At 47.3% G+C, this 16516-nt stretch overlaps 1 protein-coding gene across 1 annotated transcript in view; it reads left to right on the forward strand.

Annotated features, from left to right (window-relative positions):
- Positions 1-16516, forward strand: part of LOC119379034 (histone-lysine N-methyltransferase NSD2) — a 47766-nt gene that overhangs the window by 20643 nt on the left and 10607 nt on the right. The gene's annotated exons all lie outside the window — the stretch shown is intronic.

Genomic DNA, 16516 nt, shown 5'->3' on the forward strand with positions numbered 1-16516 from the left:
TTTGTTCTTAACCAAATGTGCATGAGTACTTGATGACATCACTTCCACCAGGATTACTTCTGGCCAGTGCCACGACATGCTGATGCTGTCGGCAGCGATGTTCTGATTTCTTTTTGTGATTAAAATAGTACTAAATATTCTGGTATAAATGTTTTTATTACCTATACCTAGGGCATCTTTCACTATTAGTCTGCATTACCTGCAAGTAAGACGGGTCCTTGAAAAGTGTTAGGGGGCCCCTTTAAAGGGACCCTGAAACGGTTTTGACAATTTTGTACGAACACACTGAGCCGGTAGAGCAAGTCCTAAGGATCATTTACAGACCGATTTAAGCTCTGTGCGTAAACTGTGTAATTTATTACAAGGCTTTGAAACTGCGAATCGCCATCGATCACAGCGGCTCAGCCAAACGCGTTTTCAAACTGCCCACTTCCAGTGCGCGTCGTATTGGAAGCGCGACGTCACGCAGGCGGCTGATCTGATTGGATATGTCCAGTACACGTCACTGAACCTCCTGTGGGCAGCGAGCGTCGTCTGCCTGTGTTACAACGTACTCAGTGTTGACGTGAGCTGAGCGACAGTGTTTATCTCGAGGTTTCTTTTCTTGGACATAATTAATTTCCCTAGCCGTGTTGTGTACCACATATCTAGCAATTTCTAGCAATTGGTGACTTGTAAAGCTGCGACATCGTGCAATGTTCGTGAGGCATCTGGCGAAAGAAATCCCTTCAGCTCGTCGCTGCAATGAGCATCGCGCTCTCGCTATCCGTTCAACGCCACGATCCACGTTTTTGTGACTGTAACTTCACCCCTGAAGACACAACCACATTGCCCGAGTTTACGTTTATCGGTGATCGTTCTCGAATTATTTTTGTTTGTCCGCATGCTTTTGCAGGTTGTCGCCGTACAAGAGAATAAAATAAGATCTGCTGGTAGTGTGGCGGCACCTGTCGGAGCAGATATCAACCACTCCGCGAGCTTCGTCTTTGTTGGGCCTCCGAGATTGCGCGCAACCCGTCGGCGCATGGCCATGACTGGGCGAAGCTCAAACCGTCGAGTGCGCTCATGAGAGCGCTGCGATCGCCGGCGATGTCAGGGTGTCTGTGAGTTGAGGGTGCAAGGCAGTGGTGAGGAGGAGGGTATAGATATGAATACCGTAGCGGCCTTGGTAGACAGTGTGTCGCTTAATTTCTGGTGCGAATGATTTGGGGACGCCCCTGCCTAAACGCTGACAAAACTTCAAAAAACCGTTTCAGGGTCCCTTTAAAGAACCCCAAGTGGTGAATACAGTCCTGGAGCACTGCACTACAGTGTGCTGTATAGGGACCAAGGTTAAGTCCACTGTAACATTGCGCGAGTCTGCAAGTAAAAGACCTGAGAAACCATTCAGGCTGATGGCAGGAGCAGAATAAATCTTTTCTTCTATTTTCTAACCTCACAGCTTTCAGTACGAGATACACATGCCGTAGCAGGCTGTATATATAAAGCAGCAGAGGAAAATGACTATGACTGCTAGATGCCTCATAATCAGGTTGTGCTGGTCGAAAACTTTATTGATGAGAAGGCCAAAAGTAAAGAAAATTAAAAAGCAGTGTTGTGGGCGGCCTTCACGCTGATAGTAGCGTGGCATCCAGGCTGTGCCTACGCGACGTCCTCTGCCAAGGTCACCAGCCGAAGTTAGAGATCTGGCTCGGTGCTGGACAAAGCAACTCTCCCCTCTTATTCCGCATTCCACCTTACTGCCCATCCCTTCCCACATCTCCTCCTCATTCCTAAATATTAATCCTCTCCCTAAGAATGTGCATCCTGAACATCTCCCATACAGCAGCGCGAGCCTTCGCATTCGGGCGTCAGTACAGATGGCAACCCGCCGGATCTTATCTGGATGCCGCCCTGTACCACCACTACCCAGCCCATGCCCTTGCAGTCACATTACATGCTGTACATTTTGGGCAAAGAAAGTGTACATTTTCACAATTATTTAGTAAGGGCTGCAATATTGTTGGGATTCCTTCTGCTCATTCCAATGCAATTCTCATCCACCATTTATGGCTAGCTGATGCCAAAGTGAAAGGGTTCCTGAAAGGGTTTTTTGAAGTTGCTTCAGTATTATACATTAAAGGAGTACTGACATGGTTTTGAGGCATCGCAAAAGGGACATTTTTCGGTTCCTTGTCATGCAGTGTTAACACTCTCCACACACCGGAGCCAGGAAACGTGTATAAAATATTTTAGTTTGATTTTAAAGTTTTCGTCACCCAGCATGTGAGCCAGCCCCACAGCAATGACGTTATCATTACGACGAGGTAACACAGTTCGCTGGGTTTGCGGACTCTGCGTTCTGCATGTGGCCGAAATCGCTGCTGGAGTCCCGGGACAACATTGTTGTTTTCCTGCACCACGCTCAGCTGACAGCAGACATACGGAGTTGCTGTCCCCACAAGAATTAGACCTACATCAGACTAAATTTGACACGTCACTGTGAAACCATCCCCTCGATATCGACACCGAAAGTGGTTTATTAAGGTAGCGGTATTAAAAATATATTCAATGCGTACCAAGGCACCACAACACTCTTTTTAGGGTTCTCAACATCACTGTTTTTATTTGAAACAATAATATGAAAATTTTAAAATTCGTGTCGGTACTCCTTTAAGCGGGCATACTTTGTGTCAAGGTCAATCCGCCTTTTGCATGTTCAGAGCACACATGCACCATATCGTAGCGGCGAGCGCCGGAAACGTTCTGTGCTGCGTAGGTGCTTCATGGAGCAGACGACGCACGGTTACAGGGTTCATAGCGGTCCTTGAAACCCTTGAAAACCTTGTAATTTTCAAATAGCATTTTCAAGGCCTTGAAAACCCTTAAGTTTTGTAGGCCCTTAAATGGTCCTTGAATTTTGTCAATACACTTTTATTGAGGCAGTTTTTAGCAGTTGCATTTTGGATAGTTCTATGCGAATAATCAAACTCATATTGCACAGTTCCAATTTGCTATGACATTAATTTAATATTTGAAAGTATTTAAAAAGAATGAATAGACATATTCCACCACGTGTAACCCTCCTTAAAGATGGTTTCACTGCAACACGGCCCTGCTATGCCGAGAAATGACCTTCTCAAGGGAAATCCGTCTCAGCGCGAAGCCACACTTCTGCACTTCACTCATTCTTTTTATTAGCGTCTTATGTTGCCTAAGTGTGAGAAATTTTAAAACTTTCAATTATTTTTCCACATATAATTTGCATCCTACTACAATTCAAATCCCGCTACTATTTGAATTCACTTCAAAATTATTCGACACTAGTTGCCATTCACTTTGAGCCTAGAAAGTTATGTTCGCACGAGCCTACTTTTGATCATAGGGTTAACGAGGATCTTATTTTGTAGCAGTGGAGAGGGAAGGGTGCCCGACCCCTTTACAAATGTGTGAGTGTGTGTGCATATATGCTCATCAGGTGAACGTGTTCATCGCCTAGTTGCTACTTGCTATGTTACATATTTGCCCCTAAAATGACACAAAATAAGTTGGAAGCACTGCCTGTGTTGTCGTGTTTGTGTTTTTTCCTGCGTTTTTGTGTTATATTAGCGGCGATTATGTCATCTATATATTCATATAAGGTTAAAATATTATAAGGCTGGCAATGCACATTTTGTGTGTGTGTTGCGTGCACACGGGCTCACTCAGTACATCCATTATGTGAGGTGAATCAGTTTAAGCAAACCTGCAGAATACTGAAACCTGCAGAAAACAGTGTAAACAAAATAGCGAAAAAGGAACTGTGAGAAGTCCTTTAGTTAGCTATTAATTGTGAAAAAGTGCCTGCTTTGGCTTGTGTGCAATGATGGATGTGCTTCATGCTGTAAAAGCTGGTGTTTCCTGTTTCTACGATCTCAACAAGTGTTGTTTCAAGTCCTTGGAAATTCTTCGTTAGGTAATTGAAAGTCCTTAAAAACCCTTGAATTATTTTCTTCGAAGTTGCTATGAACCCTGGGTTAGTAATGTGTGGGTAGCCTGCAGCAAGGTCGACATACTAGGCCGACGTGACGCTGACCCCGAGAAGTCGTCAACATGCATGACACTGGCGCCAAAATCGACTGACTTATTAGTGGACCATGACCATGACTTATTAGTGGACACTGACGACAGCGAGTCGCTGTTATGTTTGTGCTTCCGTGCCTACAAAACCAGTCTGACCGATCGGCGCAATTGCCAGCTGAGTAAAGACTTTGCACTGAAAATGCGATTGCTGGAACAGCTGTGTTTGCATGCATACTTATTCGTGCTCACTCATACTCTAAGCATGTTTTGGAAGTTGAAGTGCACTATTTTCCAGCCCATGCCATTCGTCCACACGGAGTTTGAACAAGTGAACATCTCATTCAACGATCGAAATCGGTGTTGCTATAGGCCTAGCACAGTTCGTACGCTGCAGATGAAGTAATTGTCACAAAGTAGAGCAAAGTAAACTGCTCTTGCAATTAAGGCATGGCCATGCCAACTTCAAGAGAGCAACAATACGGTGGCACACAAAACATGAGGAGCGGCAATGCGACCCCGATGCCGCACTGCCAGCATCATCAGCAAGACACAATACATTTTTTTGAAGGCAGCCGGCAACACTTGCTTGAGTTTTCATTGACGAAATGCAACTACGTAGTGGTTGTACATGCACTGTCATGCAGGCAAAATCCTTACTTAGCGAGAAATGCAGCTTGCCTTAGACAAAAAGAAAAAGAGAACAAGTGGCCCATTCGGGAGTTTAGCAAAAAATAAGCGCCTCCATGAGATGTAGTGCAAGTCTGCAATCGGTGCTTTCGCGAAAAAGCTGCCCATTCTCTACATGAGCATCTATGCGCACAGAGAATGCCTACACTGCGACAATGCGTTATCAAGCATGCAAACTCATGAAGAGCATGAAATCCAGGATGAAAATATCAAAATCAGTATAAAACAGTTCCGAATGAGCCGGTATGCACTAGTTTGTATTTTTTTCATCGTTTCGTCATTATTTCATTGCGCATTTTCAAGTGTACAGTAGACTCTCAGTAAACGGAAATCTCTTAAATGGAACTGCTGCTTAAATGGAACAGCTATCTCGGATATTATTGGTTTCGTACTTGTATTCTGCACCACTGGTCATCTCTCAGTAAACGGAACTCCTGTTAAATGGAACACATTTTCTTGGTCCCTTGAGGTTCCGTTTAGTGAGAGTCTACTGTACTTCAAGCGAACAACCATGTGGCCATGCATGCCGATGTAAACAAATGCACCGCTTTCTGATGCGAAGTCCTCAGCAAGCATTAACACCCGTTTAAAGATATTTACAGAAATATTAACTCAGCAATAACAGTAACTTTTATCATTAACCTTTATCTTAAAGGGGTACTGACACCTTTTTTCGAAGGCGAATTTGCTCTGCCATACAAATCTCATGTATGCAGGGACAGCTGTCAATTCTTCCCTGGTGCACCTACTGACATCAACACTAGCTTGACGTCAGGCTACAGTACTAATTCTGGTGACTTCACACAGCAGTCTGGCTAGTTGTGATGACGTTAGGTACCAAAACTTCCCAGATGGCCGCTTGTGCGTCACCAAAACATTCCAAATCTCTGCTTGTGCGTCACCAACGGAGCCACGGTGCAGAGCGACCATGGAAACGTCACTTTGTAGTATTGTGCGAGAACGTGACAAGAAGTTCATACCGTGTTGTGCCGTCAGGGTACAGTAGAAATTAAAACTAGCTTTTGAAAACATTCTGTAATTACTTTTTCAGGGTGCACTCGCGCTTAGCACTACCTTTTCTAGGCCCTTGAGGGCTTGACCTTTCACTTGACGCAATAAAAACTACTGAAAATTTCCGTGTCAGTACCCCTTTAACGTCTCTTCAGGTTCAACAGGAACTGGCGCACGCACTCTATGTCAACATTTATATGTCAGGAAATGTTGCTGGGTGTGTCCTCAAAATTTGATACGGGCAACTGTCGAGTCCGTAACATAGTGCATTTCTACTTTCAAAGCATGTTCGTTTTCACATTGGTGGCTATCTCGTTGCGGTGTGCTACACACTCGTTCAGTGGCCCAATGCCAGGTTACTGCTTTTGTCGACATAAATGGCACAAAAATCGCACTCTATGCGATGATTCGTGGCTGTTGGTCGTGCCGGAGTCTTCATCAGCATCGGCACCTAGTCCAAGCATCCATCGCCGAAAGACGAAAATTGCTGAAGTGAAAAAAACGAAAAAAAAAAAACTTCCAGCTTCCTTCATGCAGCGTGCACCGGACGCCGCAAGTTTTGTTTCTCGCGGCACCCACGCCATAACGCAACGCAAAAGATGGATTGGCTGTTACCCTAATTATTAGCACTGCCTTTTGTCCTTAACTTGCCAAATGTGCAGCCATCGCAGACAATGGCTGCACCTCCTGTAGCTGTCACTTGCAATGTTACTAGATTAGCTTCAGTTTGCAAGAGCCACTTGAGCCACATGCAAGAAAGTGTCCCCTTTTCGTCTCCTCTCATGCTGTGGTGCTTCCATTGCTGTAAGTCTGAAAACTGTGCTCACCTGGCTCCGTACTGAATGCATTTTCAGTGCATTTGTTTTGCAACACTTGAATTTGTATCTTTTGTGCAGTAAGACAGAAGTATTGCTCTCAGGAATGGCGAATAAATACACCTGAACCACGTAGCCAAGGTTTAAAAAAAGAAGGTTAAGCGAAGGTATGAGGAATGACGTGCTATTCGCCCTGAATTGTGCGTATAGAAACTGTTCAACACAAAAATAAGTGATTTCGTTTCTTATTTCGGAGTCTGCTTGTAACATTCACTTCTTTGATTGCCTAATAAAATTTGTGGTGAGGAATGCCCACAAAATTAGACTATTACAGTCTGTGACGTCGTTTTCTGTGTTTGCGTAAACTACAAGATTCCATGTTGAATTGACAAATTTGTTTCTTGCTCAGGAGCCCATATGTACAAAAATAAATTTATTACTATGTACAGGTCATGAAAATTTAATCCAAACTCACTCGGCTGCAAAAGGCATATTGATCTTCAGCAAAAGGGCTTTGTTATTTGCAACAGTGACTTTCTCGCAATTTCAAGCTGACGATTCACATCCCTAGTGTAGAAGTGTATGCTGGTCACTATAACAAAACTCGGAGTTCGTCAGGTAAAGGCAGCTGTATGTTCCAAGTTGAGCAATGTTCTCCACTTCCAGCTCACCACGCACTTCCCAAAAGATGTCTGAAGTAATGTGACCCCCCCCCCCCCTAAAAAAACCGCAGTTGACAGGCTTCATGAAGTGCAACGTTATTCTCGTAGGATGTTTCAAACATCCTTTCTTGAAGCTTCTGTGAATAAGTATGATAAGCATCTTTGCCTACAACTGGCAGTGTGTATCTGAGCTATACATGAAGAGCGGGTGGTGCTTTCACTAAATTTCTGAACTGCATATCCCGAACAATCTACTGCCCCTTGAAATAGACAGGGTCGCTGTTATCATGCTAGTGGGAGTCATTTGACTTCTCATACTGGCATCAATCATGGCATCAGTCAGATCTTGCAAGTTGGCCTTATTCTGTGGTCTTTGGCTCTTGTCCTTTTGAGTGTCTTGAACTCCAACAAGTACATTACTTGGTGCACCTTCCACGTACACTACCATGCAGAATTGGTTTTATGGATGCATACAAACACAGGAGCCTGAATATTAACTCTGTGAAGTTCAAGACTGTTGCATATTATTCATCAGCTCCGAACGAGTGTGCTAATGTAAAGTGGCTTTGAAAACAATGAGAAGTCTGAGGATCCGTTTGATTCACTTGCCCCACCTGAACCAGTTCACAAGCTGCTGCACCCTGCCATTCATTTCAGCGGTGCAGCAACGTTGTTCATTTTAAAGGGACACTAGAGAGAAAAACGATTTTCTCATTTTAGCAAATTACTCTTTCACGATACCAATAACACCACACGTGCTGTGAGAAGACTCTTGGTAAGCGAGAAAACAGGCTAAAAGAAAATGCGGGTGGCACCACCTTGAAGTTCCCGCACCAGTCGCCGTAACGTCATAAAATTTGACGGTGTCTGCTAGGACCTACATGCTTCCTAATCAGTAAGGATGAAGTATATTGTCGTCTGAGGAAGCCTGAGACTTGACATACCGACTTTCAGGAGATTTCATTGAGCCAATGTCGGGTGTTGTACTTGTGCACAAGTCTACAACGAACACGTAGCCATGAGAATTTTTCGGAATGGTGCTGTAAATAGCGGAGTTACACGCGTTCGATGACCAAAATGCGGCTCTCGCTTGTTTCACTCTTTCCTTCTCTACACTCCGTGTGACAGTTCCTCTCTCCTCCTCGCAGAGTGCCCCTCCTCACCGTGAGAGGAAGAAGGGAGCATGCATATATCTGCTGTAGACAAACCGGTTCTTGGTGCTGCTAACATGACCTGATGTGGGTGCTGACATCACGACCAACGCTGGGGAAACTGAAAGGCCTGTAAAGGAGCACAGGATTGTTTTTTGATTTTGTGGTGCATCTGCGGCTCGTAGCACTACCGCATTTGGCATTGTTGGTCGTGACAGCATTCTGAACTCGATGCGCTTGTTTACTTTAAATGTTAAACAATACTGAAACTCTTGACATTCATTTTCTCATCTATTAATAAACCTATGGTGGTGAAATTAACAACACTAGAGTTCTCGGAGTATAATTTTTCAATCTAAACTAATTTATTGCTTCATTTTAGTGTCCCTTTAAAAGGTGCAGGAAAAATGCTGTGCTGGTTCACGATTTTCCTGCACCCTCTATGGTGACTGTGCTGGCTTGGTACAGACATGAGTGTGCATGCTAGCAGCACAACTGATGACGCAGCATTTACGTGTAAGTGTCATTTCAACCCTATTTACGTGCGTGTACTGTTTCTATGAAGTGTGGGGTGTGTTTGCACCTTATAAGCTGTCCATATGTGCGATTTGCCACCTCTCAAAGTTACGTGGATGGCGTACATTAAACGGCGTACACGCGGTGCCTGCACCATTGAATTCGAGCTGCTCAATTTCTGAACTTCTTGTGCACTGCCGTGAACCTGTTCAGATTGGTGCAGGTGAATCGAACGGACCCTGTAATAATAAACGCTACCACACTGCCACACTTAAGGCATGCGCCATCGCCAGGCAGCCAGAAAAGATGCTGCTTTTTGGTAGGGAGAGAAGAAATGGCTGTCGGTAGCACACTCCCTCCCGCAGGCAGCCCTGGAGTGAGAATGGCAGGCCTAGGCACTGGAACGAGAAAGCCACCGTAGAGCTCTGTGCAGACCTGTTTGGGGCACTAGCACAGATGGTACTCCAGTGTCTCATGCATTGTATGCTAAGCAGGCTGAAGGGACTGATTGCCCATGCTGAACTTTCTGGCTGCAGTACAGCAGCAGCCAACTTGGAGGCATTGAAGAGATCACTCTGTCCTTGTTGACCCTCTCTCAGGATGCAGGCAGGGAAGGTGGGTTCCCACCGACGACTCACTTTAGGCTGGAGAAACCCATACACATTCATGACCTGTGCTTGGGATCAAACACTTGAGTGCTCTGCCCATGTCTGCAGTTGCTCTCTATTTGCTGTGGTTGTGTCCAAGGGTAAAGGTCACATGAGAGAGTGCTTAAAGGTGCCAGAATACGGACACACCAACCCACAGGCTAAAAACAGTTAATTGTGGGCAATAAGCTCCACAGGGCACATGTTTTGCTCATGGTAATTGATGCAAAGCTGTTTAATATTGTCACAGGAGTGAGAATACCCGCAATTAAGAAAGAAAGAATGAAATGTATTTACAAGATATACACGGCGAGTCCTTCAGCCAAGATGGCGGAACACCAACAACAACAACGCGAGCGCTCTTGCGATCGTCGTCTTCATCGACTCGATGGAGCATTCCTGCTTGTTTGTCACGGCTTGTAACATATAGCCCCCGCCGCTGGGAGCGCCGTCTCGGCGCTTAGTGAAGAGTACGATCGTGGGCGGAGAAGTACGGCTTCAGACGGGATACGTGCACAATGTCAGTAGAGGGGACAGACGATGACGATGCACTGTCCAACGGGGCGATCTCATACGTGACGTCAGTAAGCTGGCGCAAGACCTTATACGGCCCGGAATAGCGGGAGAGGAGCTTCGATAACAGACCAACGTGGCGGCAAGGTGTCCAGAGCAGGACCAACGATCCTGGGGAGTAGGACACGGCCCGGTGATGGCTGTCGTAGCGAGACTTTTGAGACAGCTGCGAGGCAGAAAGACGATCCCGTGCGATCTGGCGAGCTGTTTGAGCTCGAACAGTTGCATCGCGGGCGTACTCTGTAGGAGTGTAGGTATCTGATGGTAGGAGAGTTTCAAACGGTAAATTGGGATGGCGGCCATACAAGAGATAGAAGGGGGAAAAGCCAGCAGTATCGTGGCGTGACGAGTTGTAGGCGAACGTCACGTAAGGCAGAGTGTTATCCCAATCTCGGTGGTCCGCAGAAACATACATAGATAGCATTGTGGTCAGCGTGCGATTGAGGCGCTCAGTGAGTCCATTAGTTTGCGGGTGGTATGCAGTGGTGAGCTTATGACGCGTAGAACACGAGCGAAGAATGTCGTCAACGACCTTTGAGAGAAATGAGCGACCACGGTCGGTCAGCAGTTGACGTGGAGCTCCATGGTGGAGAATGACGTCGTGCAGCAGAAAGTCCGCAACATCAGTTGCACAGCTTGTCGGTAGTGCTCGCGTAATAGCATATCGTGTCGCATAGTCAGTAGCGACGGCAATCCACTTATTCCCACTCAGCGACGTTGGAAATGGTCCGACGAGATCGAGGCCGACGCGGTAGAACGGGTCGGCAGGAATGTCTATAGGTTGAAGTGGGCCGGGCAGCGACAGCGAAGGACGCTTATGGCGTTGGCAGGACTCGCAAGATGCAACGTATCGGCGCACAGAACGGTAAAGGCCTGGCCAGAAGAATCGACGCCGTACGCGATCATACGTGCGGGCTGTTCCGAGGTGTCCGGCGGTTGGGACGTCGTGAAGCTGTTCAAGAACAGTAGAGCGGAGCATTGCGGGAAGAACTAGTAGAAGCTCTGGGCCTTCGGAGCTCATGTTACGCCGGTAGAGAATGCCATCACGGAGCACGAACAAGTCGATGGACGGGTCGGAGTCGTGAGAACGTAGACCTTGGATGATGGACCGCAGATTGGCATCACTGAGCTGTTCACTGCGTATGTCGGTGAGGTCAGAGATGGCCAAAACGCAGGCGTCTGAATCATGCGCCGACAGGTCAGGGGGATCTACAGGATTACGAGATAGGCAGTCAGCAACCTGGTGCAGTCGGCCAGACTTGTAGGTTACGTCAAAGCTATATTCTTGAAGCTTCAAAGCCCAACGCCCAAGTCGTCCAGTAGGATCTTTCAGGGACGACAACCAGCACAAAGCGTGGTGATCTGTGATGACGGAAAAGGGGCGGCCAAACAAGTATGGTCGGAATTTGCCGACTGCCCAAACAAGTGCGAGGCACTCGCGCTCAGTGATCGAAAACTTGCACTCGGATGAGGAAAGGAGGCGACTGGCGTAGGCGATGATGCGATTTTTCCCTTGCTGCCACTGAGCGAGAACTGCGCCAATGCCATGTCCGCTGCCGTCGGTGCGAACTTCAGTGGGTGCTGACGGGTCAAAATGGGCTAAGATGGGCGGGGAGGTAAGCAATGTAGTAAGTTTGCGAAACGCATCAGCTTGTTGGGGACCCCAAGAAAACGGCATATCCTTCCTCAGGAGTTGTGTCAAAGGCCGACCAATGTGGGCGAAGTTCTTGACAAAACGTCGAAAATAAGAACATAGGCCGACAAAGCTGCGTACATCTTTCGTGGAACGTGGTATGGGGAAGTCTTTGACGACCCGAATTTTGTCAGGATCAGGTTGGACGCCTTGAGCACTGACGAGGTGGCCGAGCACCGTGATTTCTCGGCGGCCAAAACGGCATTTGGAAGAGTTCAGCTGGAGACCTGCGCTCCTGAAAACTTCAAGAACTGCCGACAGGCGGCTAAGGTGGCTTTCGAACGTCGGTGAGAATACGATGACATCATCGAGGTAACAAAGGCACATGGACCATTTGTACCCACGTAGCAGGGAGTCCATCATCCTTTCAAACGTAGCCGGGGCATTGCATAAACCAAAGGGCATTACTTTAAACTGGAAAAGTCCGTCTGGTGTCACAAATGCTGTTTTTTCACGGTCTTGGTCATCGACAGAAATCTGCCAGTATCCCGACCTCAAGTCAATAGAGGAGAAGTAGGCAGACCCATGTAGGCAGTCGAGAGCATCGTCAATCCTTGGCAACGGGTAGACGTCCTTACACGTGACCTTGTTTAAGTGACGGTAGTCTACGCAGAAGCGCCAGCTGCCATCCTTCTTTTTTACGAGCACGACTGGTGATGCCCATGGACTACAGGATGGTTCAATGACGTCTTTCGTGCGCATTTTATCAACTTCACGCTGTATTACCTGTCGCTCAGCATGGGACACGCGATAAGGACGTCGTCGGATTGGGCTGGCGTCTCCCGTATTGATTTTGTGAGTGACGACCGACGTCTGACCTAAAGGGCGGTCGTCAAAGTCGAAGATGCCCCGGAAGGATTCCAAGATACGCCGGATATCGGCTCTCTGTGCTGGAACGAGGTCAGGCGCGATCATCTTGTCAATGTCGCCATCAGCTGGGCTCAGTGAGGAACAGAATGAAGCGGCGGGAAAAGAAGCGTCTGCAATGAACGCAGAAACAGAATGGTCAGCAAGAGAAGAGACGTTGGCTAGAGTCATGCCATCTGGGATAACTTGCGCACACCAGCTGAAGTTCAGTATCGGTAGAGATGCTCGATTATTCGTGACCGTGAAAACCATGTGAGGAACGGCAATATTTCTGGCCAGCCAAACGTCAATGGTCGGAGTCAACACATAATCGCCGTCGGGAATAGGAGGACAAGAGCCCAGGGTCACATACGTAACGGCTTGAGGCGCTAGGCGGATGTACTCGATAGAACACAAACGTGGTTGAGGTGTTGCTGGAGCGTCGTAATAACTTGGCAGGTCGAGCTGAAGTAGGCCAGTTCCACAGTCAATAAGGGCAGAGTGGGCGGACAGAAAGTCCATGCCAAGGATGAGGTCATGGCAGCACTTTTCGAGCACGGCAAATAGTACAGCTGTGGAGCGATCAGCAACAATAATACGTGCCGAGCACATCCCAAGCACGAGAAATGTTCCACCGTCGGCGACCTTGATGAGCGGCACCGTGGGCGGCGTTAAAACCTTCTTTAGGCGGCGACGAAGCTCTGAATTCATCACTGATATGTGGGCGCCTGTGTCCACAAGAGCAACAACATGTGCGTCGTCAACTTTAACGTCTATAAGGTTGCGTCGAGTCTGCAGTGTGGTCAGAGGATTTAGCGGGCGAATCGTCGATGCAGCGTCACCTCCGGGAGCTGCATCGTCTAGTTTTCCCGAGACAGGTGGGAAGTCGGCGATGCAGGACGGCGGAATTGGGGTGAGCGAGACGACGGGCGACGAGATTGCGGGGAGCGGGACTGGTGACCATACGGTGATGGTGACCGACGATACGGCATGGAAGAAACGTCATCACTGGTGGACTGAGGTGACTCACGGTGGGGTTGGAATTGACCATCATTTGTCTCTGGGCGACGGTTGGACCCATAGGACGCCTGACGCCAATACCACCGGCTGTTGCAATAGCGGGCCACGTGGCCAATACGACGGCAGTTGAAGCAAATGGGCCGGTCGTCAGCAGTCCTCCACTCGGCGGGATTGCGAGGAAGCACCGACCTCTGGCCTTGGGCGTACGAAAGTGGTGGACGACGGTCATGCGATCAGGAGGAAGCGGCCGTGCACACGGAGTCCAGGCCAACATTCGAAAGCTCTTGACGAACGATGGCGTGTACTAGTGGTACCATTTGCGAGCCGGAATCACAGGAACGAGAGCACGTGGAGGCAGGAGAGATAGCTTCGAGTTCACGTCGCGCTATCTTCGTCACGTGCTCCGCAGTCAGTGGTGCCTGTGGTAGGGGAGCGTCTTCGCACGACCATGTTGCTGCTGTATTTGGAAGTCGAGTAAATTGATGGGCAATACGTCGGCTTTTGGCGGTCTCGAAACGCTGGCACTCACGGATGATGGCATCTACTGTGTCACAGTCCTTGCAGATCAGGAGGTTGAATGCGTCATCTGCTATACCTTTCAAGATATGAGCCACTTTTTCAGACTCCTCCATGCTGTCGTCCGCTTTGCGGCAAAGAGCGAGCACGTCTTGTATATAAGAGAGGTACAATTCATTCGATGTCTGCGCACGAGACGCCAGCTCCTTTTTGGCCGCTATCTTTCTTCCGGTCGATTTGCCAAACAGGGCACGCATCTTTTCTTTGCACGCATCCCAGCTGCCAATTTCTGCTACGTGGTTCTCGAACCACACTTTGGCTGTCCCTTTCAGGTAGAATAGGATGTTCGCCAACATAAGAGTGTCGTCCCAGCGATAATTCTTGCTGTTGCGTTCGTACATCGGCAACCATTCTTCGATGTCGACATTGTCAGTCCCGCAAAACGTGCCTGGGTCTTTCAGCTGTGGAAGGACAACTGTCGTCGTGGCGGTTGCCGCTGCAGGGGCCGAACCCTCTTCTGCCATCGTGGGTTCAACCAAGTGTCGGCCGCTTCGGAGCTCCGTTATACCGTGTTGGTACCCCGCACCACCACCAAAATGTCACGGGAGTGAGAATACCCGCAATTAAGAAAGAAAGAATGAAATGTATTTACAAGATATACACGGGGAGTCCTTCAGCCAAGATGGCGGAACACCAACAACAACAACGTGAGCGCTCTTGCGATCGTCGTCTTCATCGACTCGATGGAGCATTCCTGCTTGTTTGTCACGGCTTGTAACAATATTGTGAGCTACCCAATGGAATCATTTTTCTCCATTGTATAGGGGTTAGTCTTCAACCCTAAGTGTGACTTAAACAGAAACACACTGGCCCATGAGCAACCACATTGGTGTCCCACAAAAATCAATTTACAGAGCAGCCTGCATACATGTAAGTATGCCATGTAGCAACCTGTGCGTGTGTTGAAGGGGGGGGGGGATGCCATTCTCCTAAAGCAATGTTTTGGCATCTGCCATACTTTGCTATTTTCCCTGCAAACTACAGTGAATAAAAAAAACTAATTCACAAAAGTTTACAGGCAACCACTGCAAATAAGAAATATTGTGATTGCTTGTTGTACTTTTGGAATGTCTGCAAATAGATCTAGGTGATCAAACTGTTCTCTAAATAGCATTGACTTGTAGATGTGTTATATCCATGTTTGCAAGATAACTTAGTTTTTGCACATGGTTGCTCAGCTTTGTTTCTTACAATCAATCCTCAGAGGAGTGTACTGCTAACCCAAAGGTCGCGGGATCGAATCCCGGCCGCGGCGGCTGCATTTTCGATGGAGGCGAAAATGTCTGAGGCCCGTGTACTTAGATTTAGGTGCACGTTAAAGAACCCCAGGTGGTCGAAATTTCCGGAGCCCTCCACTACGGCGTCTCTCATAATCATATCGTGGTTTTGGGACGTTAAACCCCAGATATTATTATTATTATCAGAGGAGTGTAGTGGCATTTCAGCCATTCTAGCATTACAGCTATCATCCTTTCCTTCTTTGAGTAAAAAACCATAGTCCAAACATAGCTAAATGGTTTATGCAGAAAAAAAAGCAAAGTTGGAACATCAAATGAGATGAGTAGGTTTGCCTCTACCCTGCGTTTGCAAGTACAGTGGTCACGGATTGAAATGTATCAATGCAGGGCTAAGTAATGCATGTAGTACTTTTGTTTACACTCTACCCTGCGTTTGCAAGTACAGTGGTTACGGATTGAAATGCATCAATGCAGGGCTAAGTAATGCATGTACTTTTGTTTACACTGTCTTCTGCTCGTGTACCATTGGCGTCATATTGGCTTGTACACTTGCATCAGAGCCGACATTGCCTTTAGTGGCAAGATTTGTAGCAACGCAATGTGGTTATCTTGAGCAGTTGCGCATACCTGTTGTTATACTTTGAAGTATTTATGTTGCGTTTCAATCTATGAGCACTGCACTGCCACTTGCAGTCCACTTCAAATCTCTTCGTCAAAACAACTAGCCATGCGCCTACATATTTCACTGCAAAGGGCAGCTTTTCGGGTAGTAAGATCATTTTGCTCATGGTAATTTATACAAAGGCGTTTACTGTGAGCTACCCAATGGAATCATTTTTCTCCAGAGTATGGGGGTTTGTCTACGACCCCAAGTGTGACTTCAAATAAAAACGCACTGACCATTGAGCAACCACATTGTTGCCCCACAAAAATCGCCTGCTGATATTCATTACTGCATTGACCAGTGCAGACTAAAGACAGCTTGTGTAAGTTTTTCTTGAACTGTGTAGTACTGCTACCATGAAGCAACATAACGAAGC

This window comes from Rhipicephalus sanguineus, chromosome 1, assembly GCF_013339695.2.
Source record: "Rhipicephalus sanguineus isolate Rsan-2018 chromosome 1, BIME_Rsan_1.4, whole genome shotgun sequence".
Taxonomy (NCBI): domain Eukaryota; kingdom Metazoa; phylum Arthropoda; class Arachnida; order Ixodida; family Ixodidae; genus Rhipicephalus; species Rhipicephalus sanguineus.